Source organism: Oreochromis aureus, linkage group 1 (genome assembly GCF_013358895.1).
Source record: "Oreochromis aureus strain Israel breed Guangdong linkage group 1, ZZ_aureus, whole genome shotgun sequence".
NCBI classification, from domain to species: domain Eukaryota; kingdom Metazoa; phylum Chordata; class Actinopteri; order Cichliformes; family Cichlidae; genus Oreochromis; species Oreochromis aureus.
Window position 1 is genome coordinate 41,756,311 of NC_052942.1, and position 15,445 is coordinate 41,771,755.

Sequence of the window (15,445 nt, forward strand, 5' to 3'; positions counted from 1 at the left end):
CTTCTTTTAAAACGACGCAAAAACTCAGAAACCTGTCTGGGGTCACTGATGGAGGTGACGTTTTTATGGGTTTGTTTTGTTAATTCACACACACGTACACACACACACACAGATTTGTGAGCTGGGTAAAAATGATACACGAATAAAAACAAAGGACGAAAGTGTTAACTTAACTCATTTAAACTGAAACCCAAAATCAAAACTCTCAGCAGTTTTTAAAAAAATATTCACTGTTTAAAATGACTCAAACACAGTTTCTTGATATTTTTAAAGACTGAAAATAATTTTAGTGTTCACACAGAAACCAAATCAATCAGTTTATTAATGATCTTCTTGTAAACTGATCAATTTCTGGTAGATCCATTTGAAAACATTTTTCCAGTAAAATGGTTGAAAATCAGGAAACTTAAATTCAGCACAGATGGAATTTCTCTCGTTTTCTGTTCCTAAAAATGAAACCAATAATCTCTGCGGGCCCCTCGCAGTCTGAGACCGGCTGTTTCATTCCGCCATGTCGGTCGCCGCCTCCAAAATAAAAGACAAAAAAAAGAAACCTGGTAAGCTTGTGCTTTTATTTTACAGAGAAGAGAAAAAAATCACATTTGCATGAAAACGAAACAGGACAGGCTCTCCTCCAACAACCAGAGAGCTCCCCAACTCCCACAGAAGGAGCAGAAGGGGCAGGTAGCCCCCCCACAGACACCCCCACCCACACTGTCCTCACTCCTCCTCTGTGGGTGAGTTGCGGAGCTAGCAGGGTTGAGGGGGCAAGTGCTGACCAGCCCTCTTTCTTTCTCCGTCTGCTGTTATTAGGTCACCACACACACACACACACACACGCACACACCCCTCTGCTCTCCTCTGGTCAGTGCTGCCACCAGGGAGCGGGGTAATTTAAGCCCTCCTTGATGCAGCCTATTCATCACTGTCCCGCGCTGCGCCTTCAAAATTAAAGTCTGATCTCCAAAGTTCGACTGGAACCAGATAAAACCCGGCAGAGGTCACAGACGGAGGACCGGGCAGGTCGCATACCGAGCCGAGGCTCAGCAGGAACACAAAGCCGCCGCTCGCAGTTTTATCGTCGTCTTCATCGTCTTTATCAGCTTCATCATCTTTGTGTTGGTTTGTTGGGGGGAGGGTGCAGGTCAGGCTGAAGCCTTCAGATGATTCCCCACAAATCCAAACTGTGAACTCGGCATTCAGAGCTGAAAATTCTCCCCACGATCGGGAGAAGCATGCTCGAGCGGCGCTCAGAGAGGCTTTTTCTAACAGACCAGATCAGAAACAAACTGGGAACTCGTTAAACCCCTCGGCAGCTTTTAAAAGCTCCTGGCCGTTCCACATCTCAGCTTCACAACTGCTGCTGGGCAGAGGTTCTGGTTCGAAGTGGGGGTGAGGGTTCCTCCCCTAGGAACATGAATTTTTATGAATGCAAAGAAAAGTGATAAAAATGAGGCAGCAGGTCTGTAGGATGAAGCTGGTTGTCCCTGTCAGTCGTGGACAGGGGTCAGAGGTTACTGCTCATGTCACATGGATCTGTGTTCCCGGGATTCTCTCCCTGCTGTAACTGGAAACCAGTCAGAAAAATACACCACCACTCCCAGCCTCCTGCTTGCCAGACATATGAGAGGAAAACTGTACTTTTATACAGTATTAACAAATATTTAAAATTGATATTGTTCGTTGTTTGTCTCTGGTTTATTGGGGGAGAGGTGCATTTGTCCTTTTTTTTTTCAAATTTTGACTCGTTTTTAAAAAAATCCTCTCGGCACAAACTGGACAAAAGCTCGAGCGCGCCTGAAACTCAGAGAGGACGGGACGCGTTTCATCAGATTTCCTGTCAGCCGAGCAGAGACGCGTCCTTGCTTCAGAGCATGTTTCAGTCAGCTGCGCTGGGTTTTTTTTTGGCAGGACGGAGAATTAAAATACAGTGAAATGAAAATCTGCTCGCTGCATGAGGATCATTAGAGGAGGAAAATCATCTGAAGCATTTCTTTGTGTCCTTGCGGCCGCCAAGCCGTTGCTCTGACTCCTCTAATGCTCACACTAAAAGGTCAAAAAATGAAGCGACGTTAAAACATTTAACACACACACACACACAATGGAGAACAGGCAGGAAAATGTGTGTTTTTACGGCAGTGCGGTGAGGATATTTTTGGCTGCAGGTATTTCTCAGGAAGTGTTTGTGTGTCTGATGACTTTGTGTTTATCAGCGTACAGTAAGACGGCGCACCGCTGAGTGACTCACTGCTTCCTCCTCACTGCGAGTGTGTGTTTTCTGTTGAAGTGTGTGTGTGTGTGTGTGTGTGTGTGTGTGTGTGTGGAAACCAGGCTGACAGCTGCAGCTCATTACAGGCACTATTACTGATGGGGACTGCTGGGGGAAATTCCTTCTTCCACAGAGCAAACCACCCTGTTTACCACACACACACACACACACACACACACACACACACACACACACACACACATATTCATAAAGCGGAGCTGTAACATCTGTAAGCAAAACAAAAGGAAACAGAAACATTTACTGTGGAGTGAAACACTGAGAAAAACACGAAAACACGAATGGAGCTCCTGCAGGAGATGCAAACGCTGTCTCCGGGTACGAGCGGCCTCCTCGACACGGCATCCGCACCAGTGCCGTGAGTGGGTGTCCACGTAAATACAGACACATCCACAGCCACGGGCGGAGCGCTCTGAGAGGAGATGAGATCATCCACACACAGTCAGAGTATACAGTGTCCAGTGACGTTAATGAGAGGGCTGAGAGCCAGACGCACATGTGTTACAGTCATTAGGACAGACTTCAGGCCACTGCACTCCATTACTGAGCTGCTCGCACACAGGGGGTTTCTCAAAGCCAGGCTCAGGGACCACCGGGGCTCCGTCCCAGGTCTAAATGAACCCCCTGAGGTCTCAGTCGCCGTTAGAGACAACCCAACCAAACCTGAAGGCTAACCCCGGTAATTCACGTTTTTGTTATTAAATGGTTCTTTTTGCAAAACAGGAAATATTCATTCTGACTGACACGCGTCAAAAACCCCTAAGATGTTTTCTAAAACAGTTCAGGTCTTTCTCTAATTCTAATATATATGGGCGATTTAGGCCATGGTACTAAAAAAAAAATCAGCCCAAAACACTGGCTTTAGGTAATTTAATTACATGTAAAAGTACTGAGAAAAATATTCCATTGAATGAATCCTGGTCAAAGAAATTTCCTTGACTCGTGTGCAGTCAGTTTATACCAAATAAACTTTAATGATTAGTTACTGGACTAAATAAACCTTTGATATTATATATTTTAGTTGCATTTTACTCACAGTTGCTTCATGTTAACTGAGGGGTAAAAATATATAATAATTTTTTGAGTTAGTGTAAGAAAATTACTTATGCCAGCTTTCAGTAACCATTTGGTTTAGCTGGTTTTGTCCGCTCACTAAACAAGCAGATTATTATAACAACCATTTACTGCTTCTTTTTTAAAGTCTTGTACACCTGTGCACAGTCGCTAACCAGGTGGATGTTAGGAGCTCACTGCAGAGAGATTATTTAGATTATTTTTTATACGTGCTCATGAAGAGATGTTCAGATACTGCAGTGTCCCTCCCTGATTAAACCTTTCCAGCTGAACGTTTCAATTTTCAATTTAGTGAAAAACTCAAAGACCCAGTGTGGCTGACAGGTGAAAGGACATCTCTTCCTCCCAAACGCCTCCCATTAAACACTGTCTGCCTCTTAGATCTGATGTGGGTTAGACATGTCTGCGTCCAAATTCTTGTCATTTCATTTTCAGTGTTTGAAAATGAAATGAGAAGAAGCATTCTTCCCTGAAACGTTCGGTGTCTGGGCAAACCATGAGACCAGGTTTAAGGTTTTAAAAACTGTGGTTAAAGATGTGCCGCACATAAATAATGCCAATAAAAAGCCAGAAAGGCTGATAATGGCCATGGTGATTGTTAGGGGCCTCTCATATTAAATAAGAGAGGCCCCTAAGGCCCCCGATCACATTAATCCAAACACACGGGTCTTCCTGTACAACATCTGAATGATGTTTGGTTGTGAAATGGCTGCGAACAAATGCCACACAACGTCCACTCCGGGTACATGGACCACTTTTGCAGGCAGTGTTTTTTAAATTTTATTTAACCTTTATTTATAGAGGTAGTCCCACTGAGAGTCAGTGTCTCATTTACAATAAACCTGTTTCATACAAACATCAAAATTACAACCGGAAATCTAAAAAGATGTGCAGAGGTTAGTTGAAGATAAACATAATTGCACTGAAAGTGTTGTTTATATGTTAAAAAACGGTGAAAGTGTTCTATTAACAGTCGTCCAAGTTAGCGTTGTGAACGACGTCTGCTCACAACCAAAGTAGCCGTTAGTCAAAGTCATTTAAACCCCCACAAGCAACATTAGCAATAAGGCTTCAGAGAAAGAACACGGCAAACACATCTCCACACTGCGTAAGCATAAACCACTCATCGAACGTCCATCGACCGTCCGTCAACAATCTATCGAACATCCATCGACCGTCCATCAGCCATCCATCGACTTACCATCGACCATCTATCGAACATCCATTGACCGTCCATCGACTGTCCATCTACCATCCATCAACCGTCCATCATCCAACGACCATCCATCGACCATCTATCGAATATCCATCAACCATCCATCAAACATCCATCGACCTTCTATCGGTCGTCCATTTACCAGCTATCGACCGTCCATCGACCGACCGTCCATCGACCGTCCATCGACCGACCGTCCATCGACCGCCCATCGACCGTCTATCGAACATCCATCGACCATCCATCGAACGTCCATCGACCATCCATCTACCATCCATCGACTGTCCATCATCCATCAACCATCCATCGACCGTCCATCGACCATCCACTGACCATCCACTGACCATCCATTGACCGTTCATCAACCATCTATTGAACATACATCGACCATCCATCGAACATCCATCAACCGTCCATCATCAATTGACCATAAATCGAACATCCATTGACTGTCCATTGACCATCTATCGAACATCCATTGACCATCTGCACACGCTTAGATTTGATTGATTTTAAGGGCTTTAAAGGAAGACATAAGATACTTATTTAATTTGAGTTTACATTCTTCAGTGTGTACAGGTTCAGTGTGGCTCAACCTACTCTGCTTGTTTCCTGCCCCTTGGACACTATTCCTCCCAGAGCTCTTCATGAGTTTCTACCTGTCATCTCCCCTGACTTCTCTCTGTTATCAGTCAGTCATGATCATCTGGGTGACCCACTGGTTTAGATCATTACTAACTGCAGGTCCCTTTGCAAACTTCAACTCGTTTCTAAAATCCCAGAGAAAACTGTGGTCCATCAACTGCTTACAGCAGCTGCAGCCTTCGACACCACTGAGTGTACTATTCCCACTGCCGTACTTAATATTCACCAGCCATCGCTAATATTAAGTATGATATAACGATCATCTGTGCACATAGTGGGTGATACAAACAGATACAGGAGACTTAAGATCCCACGGGTTGCTTTATAAAGCATCCAGTGACATAATGATGTCATCCAAACGTCATCTTTTTTTGTCCGGCACGTTTGGAAGCAGGATCATGGTCCGCATGCTTTGTGGTGCCAAGCACATCGGCTTTGCCAGGATGAGCACTGTAGACTCTCCGCAGGCTCCTCTCGTTAATCTTTTAGTTTTATTTATTTATTTGCTTATTCACATTATTACCTGCATTATGCAAAAAAGCAGAGGAATAGAAAAAGAAAAGGACGAGGGTGGTTGAAGAGCTGAGGGTGAAGCCAACAGACATGCTGGCCTCCACCTGCTGCACCTGTAACAAAACACACTTAGACGACACACAACACCTGAAAGACAGAACAGAGGCAGGTACACAAACTAACGTACAGTTGTGCGTTGTGTGTGTGAGCATTGTGATGAAGAGTGATTGAAACAGAGACATACTTTGTCGCCGTTGTCGTCAGCACTGCCGCCCAGTTTGTTGAATTAAAGAGTTTTTTTCCACAACTTGACTGATAATCAGCAGCTGCTTAGCCGCACCGGGAAGATTCCAGATTTATGCGTACCATAACGAACTAAACAAACAGCAAACATGCGCATGATGAACGCATTCACAGGCTCGGTGCTTCAGTGCTTAACTGAACTGTTAAATGTAGAAACATATACGATGGTGTGATTTCTGTAAAAGTTTTGTATTTGCTTTCAGTGATGTTTATGCAAATCTTCATCAAGATTGTGCCACTCAGACAGGAAACATACATACTAGGATCATTATAGTATGGTATTAATAAATTAATTAGTGGTGTGCAATATTGACAATTTTGGTATGGATTGGACATCAGGTCAATACAGGACAATGCTACTAATACTGATACTTGTAAGTATGAATGCAGCTGCAGAGGAGAGCAGTGTGTCATGATTTATGCGATGAATCATCATCTGAACACATTTTAACCAGCATTCATAATAATGACAATAAAACAAGCTTTGAGCCTTTCTTATATTTAGAGTCCTGGGACGTAAATGAGTCTGTCTTCAAAGGGGAACTCTACACATATAAAGGCTAATTTACCCCAAACTCACGTGGATGTAACTCTCTCAGTGAAGCTAGATTTAAGATCTTTTTTTAATTGAACCTTTATTTAACCAAGACGATCCCATTGAGATTAAAACCTCTTTTTCAAGTGAGACCTGGCCAAGATGGGTAGCAGCAGGTATCTCACGGTTATACAGCTAACAGCTGGATTTTCCTGTTTGAGTGCAGCTAGCCAAACAGCCACCTCCTGCTACAGACACACACAGTAAAGTGGACAGTATATCCTGGTTTAACATAGACTCATTGTTGCAGCACAACAGTGATGTTTAGTTTTAGTGTCCTTATTTTCCTCTGAGGTATCGTTAGCTAACATAAACTAATGCAAGTCTATTAGTCTACCAACCACATGACATCACGTTCGTACTGACAGAAGATGCTGCTAAACATGTTTTTAAAACTTTAGCTTTAAACACTGATTTCTTGAATCCAGCCTCACAGACAGAGTTACTGTCAGGTGATGAGAGCAGGGCTCGGTGGGGTAAATTAGAGTCCCCTTTAAAGCACTTTGGATCAGCTTCTGTTTTAAAATAAGTTTTTAAATATGTTTTATGTAATAAATAGAACTGAACTTTTTTTCAGTCACAATAATTTGTTTAACATAATTCAGGTAAATGTATGATCTGAATGTCTGAGTATATAAGTAGTCAGTCTGCTACAGTAACAGCTAAGATGACCAGTGACACTTTAACATTAATTCATGATGAAGAACTGACATGATTCATGACTGAAACACTACTTTCACCCATATATGAGCTACCTGGTTACTCTTTAGCTCTCCGAAAGGACTGTGACAGTGACCTCTGACCTCTGTGCCGGTGATCTGGGTCTGTCTGAGAGATTTCCTTCCTCCTCTCTTTGTCTCTTTTGCTGTTCGTTGCAGGGCAGAGCTTTTTCTTGTATGTGGGATCTCTCTGGACTCAGTTCCACTTCTCTTTTATTAATATCTGTTACCCCTGGGTCACCTACTAAACAGCTTTAAAGGCGTCTCCTAGCACTCCTATGCAGATGACACTCAGCTGTGCGTCTGTGTTCAGCCTGACCGTCGTTACTGATCAGATGTCTTCAGGTTTCCTTCATCTCAGTCCTGGTAAGCTGAAGTTCTTGTACTCAGCCCTCAGCCCAAGGAGGTCAGTCAGGACTGATCATCTGCTCAGAACCTCAGCATTATTTCTGACCAGCATCAGAAATTTGAATCTCACATCTCAAAGCTCATCCAGTCTTTTTTTCATATCATTCAAGAAACATCACAAAATTCTGACCTTCATTGCATCACCCCTCCCTGCACGATCGTGTCACACTGTTATTAATGACATAACAAGCTCTTCATGGACTTTATATGTCATTAAACACCAGCAGGCCTCTCCAATCTTCTGATCAGGTCCCCTGACTGTCTCACACTGTGGTTTTAAATCCAGAGGTGATCACACTTTCAGCCTGTAGCTCCTGATCCTTAGAGCAGCCTTCCTCGCCCAATCAGGTCAAATCTTTTAAACGACTTCTGAAAACCTATTCTTACGTTAGCTTCTTAGCTTTGTGGCTCTTCTAATGTGTGTGTGTGTGTGTGTGCGTGAGAATGATTATTAGACCACGTGTGTTGTATATTTGATTGTGTACGCTTAATTTTAATGTGTAATTTTTGTCAAACTGTCAAACACTTTGTAACAGTGCTGTACAAATACAGTTATTCTTATTATTACATTATGGCAGTTAAGGCACATACTGTGTGTGCACTCTGTGCTGTCGTGTAACTGTGGCATTAATCAGCCTCTTAAACTGGTACAGGCTGCTTTTATTAATTATGTTCAATGAGATGGTGGTGGTGCCACTCTCAGCCAGCCCTCCCTCCTCGTTTAGACTCACTAGTCACTTCCTGAAAGGAAGACAGCATCATTACAGCATAATGAAAATGGAGTTCAGTGAAGTGCAGTACAGAGTTCAGAAGGGACTCGTGCTTTAAATCCAGAGGTGACTTTTCTTGTTTTTAAAACTTGTCTAAATGCAGGAAAAATCACTGCTGTAAACTGTGACTGTGTTCCCACAGATCTGAGGCACATTAATGGCTTCATTTTGACACAAATGTCAACATTATGAAGGAAACAGTGATGATCTTTCAATATATGATGTTTGTAGAAATGTGGCTGAAAACCTGAAACACTGCAGAGCGCTCCGCTCCTAACACATCGTTGCTCCTCCCTCCACCTGATGATGTTATGTTCTGGTCTGTCTCTAAAGACAGCTGAGTGTGTTTAAGTTTTTTTTAAACCTTTTTTGTTCTGTATTGTTTACATGGTCAGAATAAATTGGGGAAAAACCCAGTTCTGGTTAAATTAATTCAATTCAATTCAATTTTATTTATATAGCGCCAAATAACAACAAAAGTTGCCTCAAGGCGCTTCATAGGTACAGAGAAAAACCCAAAAATCATATGACCCCCTATGAGCAAGCACTTTGGTGACAGTGGGAAGGAAAAACTCCCTTTTAACAGGAAGAAACCTCCGGCAGAACCAGGCTCAGGAGGGGCGGGGCCATCTGCTGTGGCCGGTTGGGGTGAGAGAAGGAAAACAGGATGAAAGACATGCTGTGGAAGAGAGACAGAGATTAATAACAGATTAACAGATTACCACTGGTTGCAATATAGCTCCCAAAAAACGTTTTTTTTATTCAATTTAATGCCACAAATTTAAAAAAGTCAAGATTGAAATATCCGACTGAAATACTGAAAACTATGAATATCCTGAGCACAGCTGTGTGGACTCATCACGGTGCCTCTGATAAATATTGACAGGTTTAAAGAGACCGAGTGACACAGCGTTTCTCAGCCAGTAAGACAATCTTCTGCTGCACATCAGCCTGCTAAAATACACTCAGCGCTGCCCCCCCCAATCTGAAGTGATATCCTGTCTCTGTGTTAAATGCAGGCACCCTGGGGTGCACCGGCCACACTTTCTCCCCAGTGACGGGCAGCTGGGGCCCTCGGGCCTCTGCGCTTTCTATCTGCCTTGACATCCACGTCGGCGTCACGGCTGCTCCACGCCTGCTCCACGCCTGCCTGAATTAGTGCTTCTGCGCTGGGGCTAAAACGGCCAGCAGTCTGCCCTGCCCCAGGGCCAGAAGACGAGAGGTCAATCTGCTCAAATGATTTTCCACTTTGGCACAGAGCGAGGACTCGTAGCTCCGGGATGCCTCCCGCTCCTCAAATGCTCAGAGGTGGAGTTTGATCGGCGCTGACGGACGGCGACGAAGCGTGGAGACGGCAGACATGTGCTGACCAGCAGATCGCCATCATCACGCCTCTGACCACGCTCATTGATGTGCTGTGTGTATGTGAGTGTGTGTGTGTGTTTGTGTGTGTGTGTGTGTGTGTGTGTGTGTGTGTGTGTGTGTGTGTGTGTGTGTGTGTGTGTGTGTGTGTGTGTGTGTGTGTGTGTGTGTGTGTGTGTGTGTGTGTGTGTGTGTGTGTGTGTGTGTGTGTGTGTGTGTGTGTGTGTGTGTGTGTGTGTGTGTGTGTGTGTGTGTGTGTGTGTGTGTGTGTGTGTGTGTGTGTGTGTGAGTGTGTGTGTGTGTGTGTGTGTGTGTGTGTGTGTGTGTGTGTGTGTGTGTGTGTGTGTGTGTGTGTGTGTGTGTGTGTGTGTGTGTGTGTGTGTGTGTGTGTGTGTGTGTGTGTGTGTGTGTGTGTGTGTGTGTGTGTGTGTGTGTGTGTGTGTGTGTGTGTGTGTGTGTGTGTGTGTGTGTGTGTGTGTGTGTGTGTGTGTGTGTGTGTGTGTGTGTGTGTGTGTGTGTGTGTGTGTGTGTGTGTGTGTGTGTGAGAGTGTGTGTGTGTGTGTGTGTGTGTGTGTGTGTGTGAGTGTGTGTGTATGTGAGTGTGTGTGTTTGTGTGAGTGTGTGTGTGTGTGCTGTGTGAGAGTGTCTGTGTGTGACAGTGTGTGTGTGTAGTCCAGAGGACTTTGTAAAGGCTTTCTGTCTGAGGTGTCAGCCTCCCAGAGAGAGGATCAAGTGCTAAGCTGAGGACTCAGGAGCTCAGTGCCAGCTCTGCGCGCACGTGTGTGTGTGTCCGTCCAATAGCACGCACACACACACAGAGGCAGTGACACATCCTTTTATCTGTAACTCCGGTGACCACAAGCCTGACTACAGTCACCCCGCAAAGCTAAATCCACTCACTCAAAGGCCGGATCAGTGTGTGTGTGTGTCTCCGTGTGTGTCTGTTTGTGTGTCTGTGTGTGTGTTGGGATTTTCAGAGGTTCTGCAGAGAGCAGAGCTTTTCTCCTGAGGGGGAAGTGCACAGTTAAAAGGCCAAACACACTTGTGGGGGGTCAGCGAGCAGCCTGGCAAGTGGAACAGAAACCTCATAGAGTGTGTGTGCTTATATTTGTCACACACACACACACACACACACACACACACACAGCGTTGTATTACTGTTATATTTCCATTAGAAAACATGATTTCTCTGTAATGATGATCATGTCAGCGTGTGTTATAAATCAAACATTTGTGACGAGCTGATGTCTCCTTGGATCTAAAACTTTATTTTTCAGATACAAACTGGTTTTATGTACATGCTCACAGGAAATGTTGCAAAAAATTCTTCACTGTAACAAAAATGAAGCAATAATGAACTGGTCCTGAAGTTTCTGAACAACAAAAGGATCAAACAGATTCTGGATCATCAGGTTTTCAGGAGGCGGCGGCACGCCGGTTCGATCCAGGGGTCAAAGCTCAAGATGTCAGTTTGAGTTGTTCTACGTTTATTTGATACAAATACATGTTTGGGTGGTTTGGGTGGTAAAGGGGGCGTCTGCCTTTGAACACACGTTCTGCTTCCTTGTGTATGAAACACACCTCGCAGCAATAACATGAATTTCATTTACACTCTGCAGGAACACACAGCTGCTACCCTGTTACACCTCGCTTTATGGCGCTGTAAAGGGAGGCGGTGCATGGCGTCCGGCGAGCTACATGCCAGCGCGGCGAAACGCGTTAAAAGCTGAAGTGTGTTTGTCTTTCTCGCAGTTCAACTACAGCACGAGGACCGCCCTGGCTTCTTCTTCTGTGGTGTGCACAGATTTGGGAGACCTCAGCTGGAGCCAGCAGACAGGCGGGTATGAGGCCACACACACACATGTGCAAACCTTTAAAGCCAGCGGACACGCTGCTGTTTGCCGAGTAGAAGTTTCGCTCATCACGCACTACTCCACTTTCACATCAGCCATCAGACTCACACACACATCAGTGTTTCCAACACACACCTAAATGCACACGTTTCTTTCCTTACATCACACGTCAGACTCACACACACATCGTTACATCTCTCAGTCTGAGCGAGTGTGTGTCTGTTTGGGTGGAGGTGACAGCAGAGAGGAGGAAGTACACAGGAAATACATTAGTTATCACTCCCCCGTCTTCTCCACCTTTTCACTTCTTATCACCAGCAGACGTTTCAGAGCCGACGGAGCCGCCGCACTTCCCGCTCTCGCAGTTCTCTGCTCCACTTTCATGTAGTCGCTGCGATCCAGATGACACTTGGCAAGCCGCAGAAGCCGCAAGACAACTAGATGAAATATTTAAATGAAATATGACAGGGGTATGAGAGGTGAAGAAAGGACGAGGAGTAAGCGATAGAAGAGAAAACGAGCCGAGCGACAATGCTCCAAGTGTGAGGGATTTCTTTTCTTGGCTCGGAGAAGTGACGGGAAGCGCAGATGAATTGGCTTTCACCTGGGTGTAGCCTGAAGAAACAGGTATAACTGTATGAGCTCACACTGCTGTGTCCTGGAATGATCAGAGGATAGTCTGAACCCTTCAGCTTCAGGCAGCAGCACTGCAGTCCAGATGGACCGGATAACGGCTCTGACCCCGGGCTCGGCGCTCGTACGGAAGCTGGCTAAATGTGTGGAATTTGTGGAAAAATCTGTGGCGTGGCACTAAAGATGGGCGGGGCCTCAGTGCAGTCCTGTCACTGTGTCAACCTTAGCTTTGTGAAACCAGAGGTGGAGATCTGCCAATCACAGGTAGCGCCGCCCTAAAGCCCGCCCCTGCTTGCTGCTCCTTTGTGACTCTACTTCGATACTTTCTGTTACGCCCCACCCCCACTCCCCCCAAGACTGTAAATAGTATCATTTGTCTATAAAGTTGTTATTATACATGCATCTCTGCATAACATTGTGTCCTTATTAACAATAAGGACACAAACAAAAAACAAAGAATAACTTTATTAAGATTGTTTTCTAGTCTGCAACAGATTTAAAGTGCATGTAGTAGTACTGCAACTCTCTAAAATACTACTACTACATTTAAAGAGCATCAATTTGTCTGAAATTAAAAAAAAAAAATTCTTATTCACACTATAAACATTTTTTTGACCGACTTGATTCAGAAAAATAAAATTAAACAAAATTTAAATTGATCACCAACATTAACTACTCAGCAGACGGTCTGTTCTCGTTTCCCACCGTAGTCACAGTGAAGCCGAGCGCTACATACGCCTGGGTGGAGGTGCTACAGGAGAACCAAGGGGAGCATTAAAAATCTGCCTGTTCCTCTGTAGCACACACAGGTCAAACACCCTGACCAGAACCCTCACCGGCCCCCTCGCCATCTCGAGGTGAGCGACTGCAGGGAGTCTGTGCAGCCTCAGGCCTCCTCTGCAGCCGTGTGTCTGTAGGCTGATTCAAACATTCATACAGCCGGTCAGTTTTATTTTTTATATTAGCCATGTTTTTATGTCAAGTCACACATTTACTCAGAGGACAGGGTCAGGACCTGTGAGGGGTAACGTGATGATCTCACAATAAAAGTCCTTCACACTGAGCTCTTATTCTCTGAGCTGCAGTTAAAATTCATCTGTTTCTCACTGCTCTTCAACCGAGGCTGAAGGAGATCAGAAAAACAGTAATCTGATAATAATTGATAGTTTTTTATTAATCAGGAAGTGAAACTGGACTGTGTTAGTGAGCGTTTCCCGAGCCCAGGAATAGTAAAAATCCAAAACAATAAAATGAAACCTCTTTACTGAAAACTGTGTATGTGTGTTTTATACAGTTGAATATCTTCTTATTTTCTTAAAGCCGTGAAAATATTTTAAACCAGGATCAGAGACGAAGCAGAAAAATCCCACCGTAAGTCAGCAGTGTGTCGCAGTCATGTGACCTCAGCTGCAGGTCTTCGTTACTGAGCTGATTTTGTCTCTCTGTGGGCAGGTGAGCGATAGAATGAAGCGTAATATCCAACAACGTGAAACAGATACTTATCTGACTGCAGACTGAAGCTCAAATTCATTCAACTTTACTCAACTTCACATGCAAATCAGAACAGCAGTCGCCTCAAGGTGCTTCATGTTGTAAGGTAAAGACAATAGAGAGAAACTTCAACAAACAGACAGCCCCCTGTGAGCAAGCACCTGGCAACAGTGGGAAACGAAGAACTCCCTTTTAACAGGAAGAACCCGCTGACAGAACTTGGGGAGGGAGGGAGGGAGACGGAACAAAAAAAAGGTTCAGTTACTGCAGAACAGCTCATACATAAAACAGCTGAAGCCACCTGAGAGACACCACACCTGAGCTCAGGTTACTTCAGAATCTGAGCTGTGAGCAGGAGGTACCAGAATAATCTGTAAAAAATGGATCCATTTACCTGCAGACAGGTGTGCTGAGACTGAGGTGTCCGCCTTCAAATCTTCAAGTTCATTATTCAGGAAACTTGAACCTTTAATCTGACTTCCACTCACTCAGTCTCTGTGGATGTTCTCAAAGTCTGCGTACACAGTGACATCATCAAAGACAAACCAGCTGTTCTTCTACTCGCTGATGTTCTGGAGTCCCCGCGTCTCAGAGTGACGGTTTCATAAATGTGCATGGGTGAAGTCGTGAGAGCAGGAGAAGAAACCCTGCATCCAGTAGTTGCAGTTAAGTATTACTTCAAATAAACAGTGTGTTTCCCAGCGCTCGGCTCTGTGGACAAATGAAAGGAAGAAGGAACGCAGGGCTCTGATTGGCTGCAGATGTGAGCTCCACTCTGGCTTTCGTTAGCATCCCGCTGCCAATAATATTTGCTTCAATTCAATAAATAGAGCTGTTAGGAGCAAAGCATTTCCTCGTCACCGTGTCGGGGTTTCGGAGCGGATGTTTCATGTCGGGTGTTTTCCCCTCAGCTGTGCGCTTGCAGAAAACACTGGAAGATGCGAGGAGAACAGCTGCAGACTCACAGCCGCACATGTGGCTCTGACGCGGACTTGAGGCACAAATACTTTAGATTATTGTGGAGAGTCGTGTATTAAAGAAGGGCATGAAATGAAAAAGAAAAAGGCTCTTAATTATTTTAAATATTACTTTTATTCTGTATTAAAATGTTGATCTCACAAGAGAAACAGTTTCCACCTCTGCAGCAGATAAATGGTGAGCTGTTCAATTTAAAAACATACAAATATCCAGCTGTTCGTGCCATTTTTGTCAATTAATTCTTTATTGAAAGGTAAAAAAAATATTTTAGGATTATTAGAGGAAAGCGCTCCATAGGGTCATTAACACCACCCAAAGGATCACTGGGTTCCCTCGCCCCACGCTGTCTCAACAGACACCGCACACCCCGGCCACTCCCTGTTTGTACAGAGCAATCAGTGTAAGGACGAATACACTCAAACACAGCTTTTATCCAACTGCAATAACACGTCTGAATACTGCTACAAAATAATGGTCACTACGCCACTCTTGAAATGATCTATGCACTGACCAAGGTTTGTGAATGTTTGTTCATACTGTTATCTGTGTGCATGTGGCTCAGGCCATTGTCTAGGTATATTATTCTTATTAGTACAGT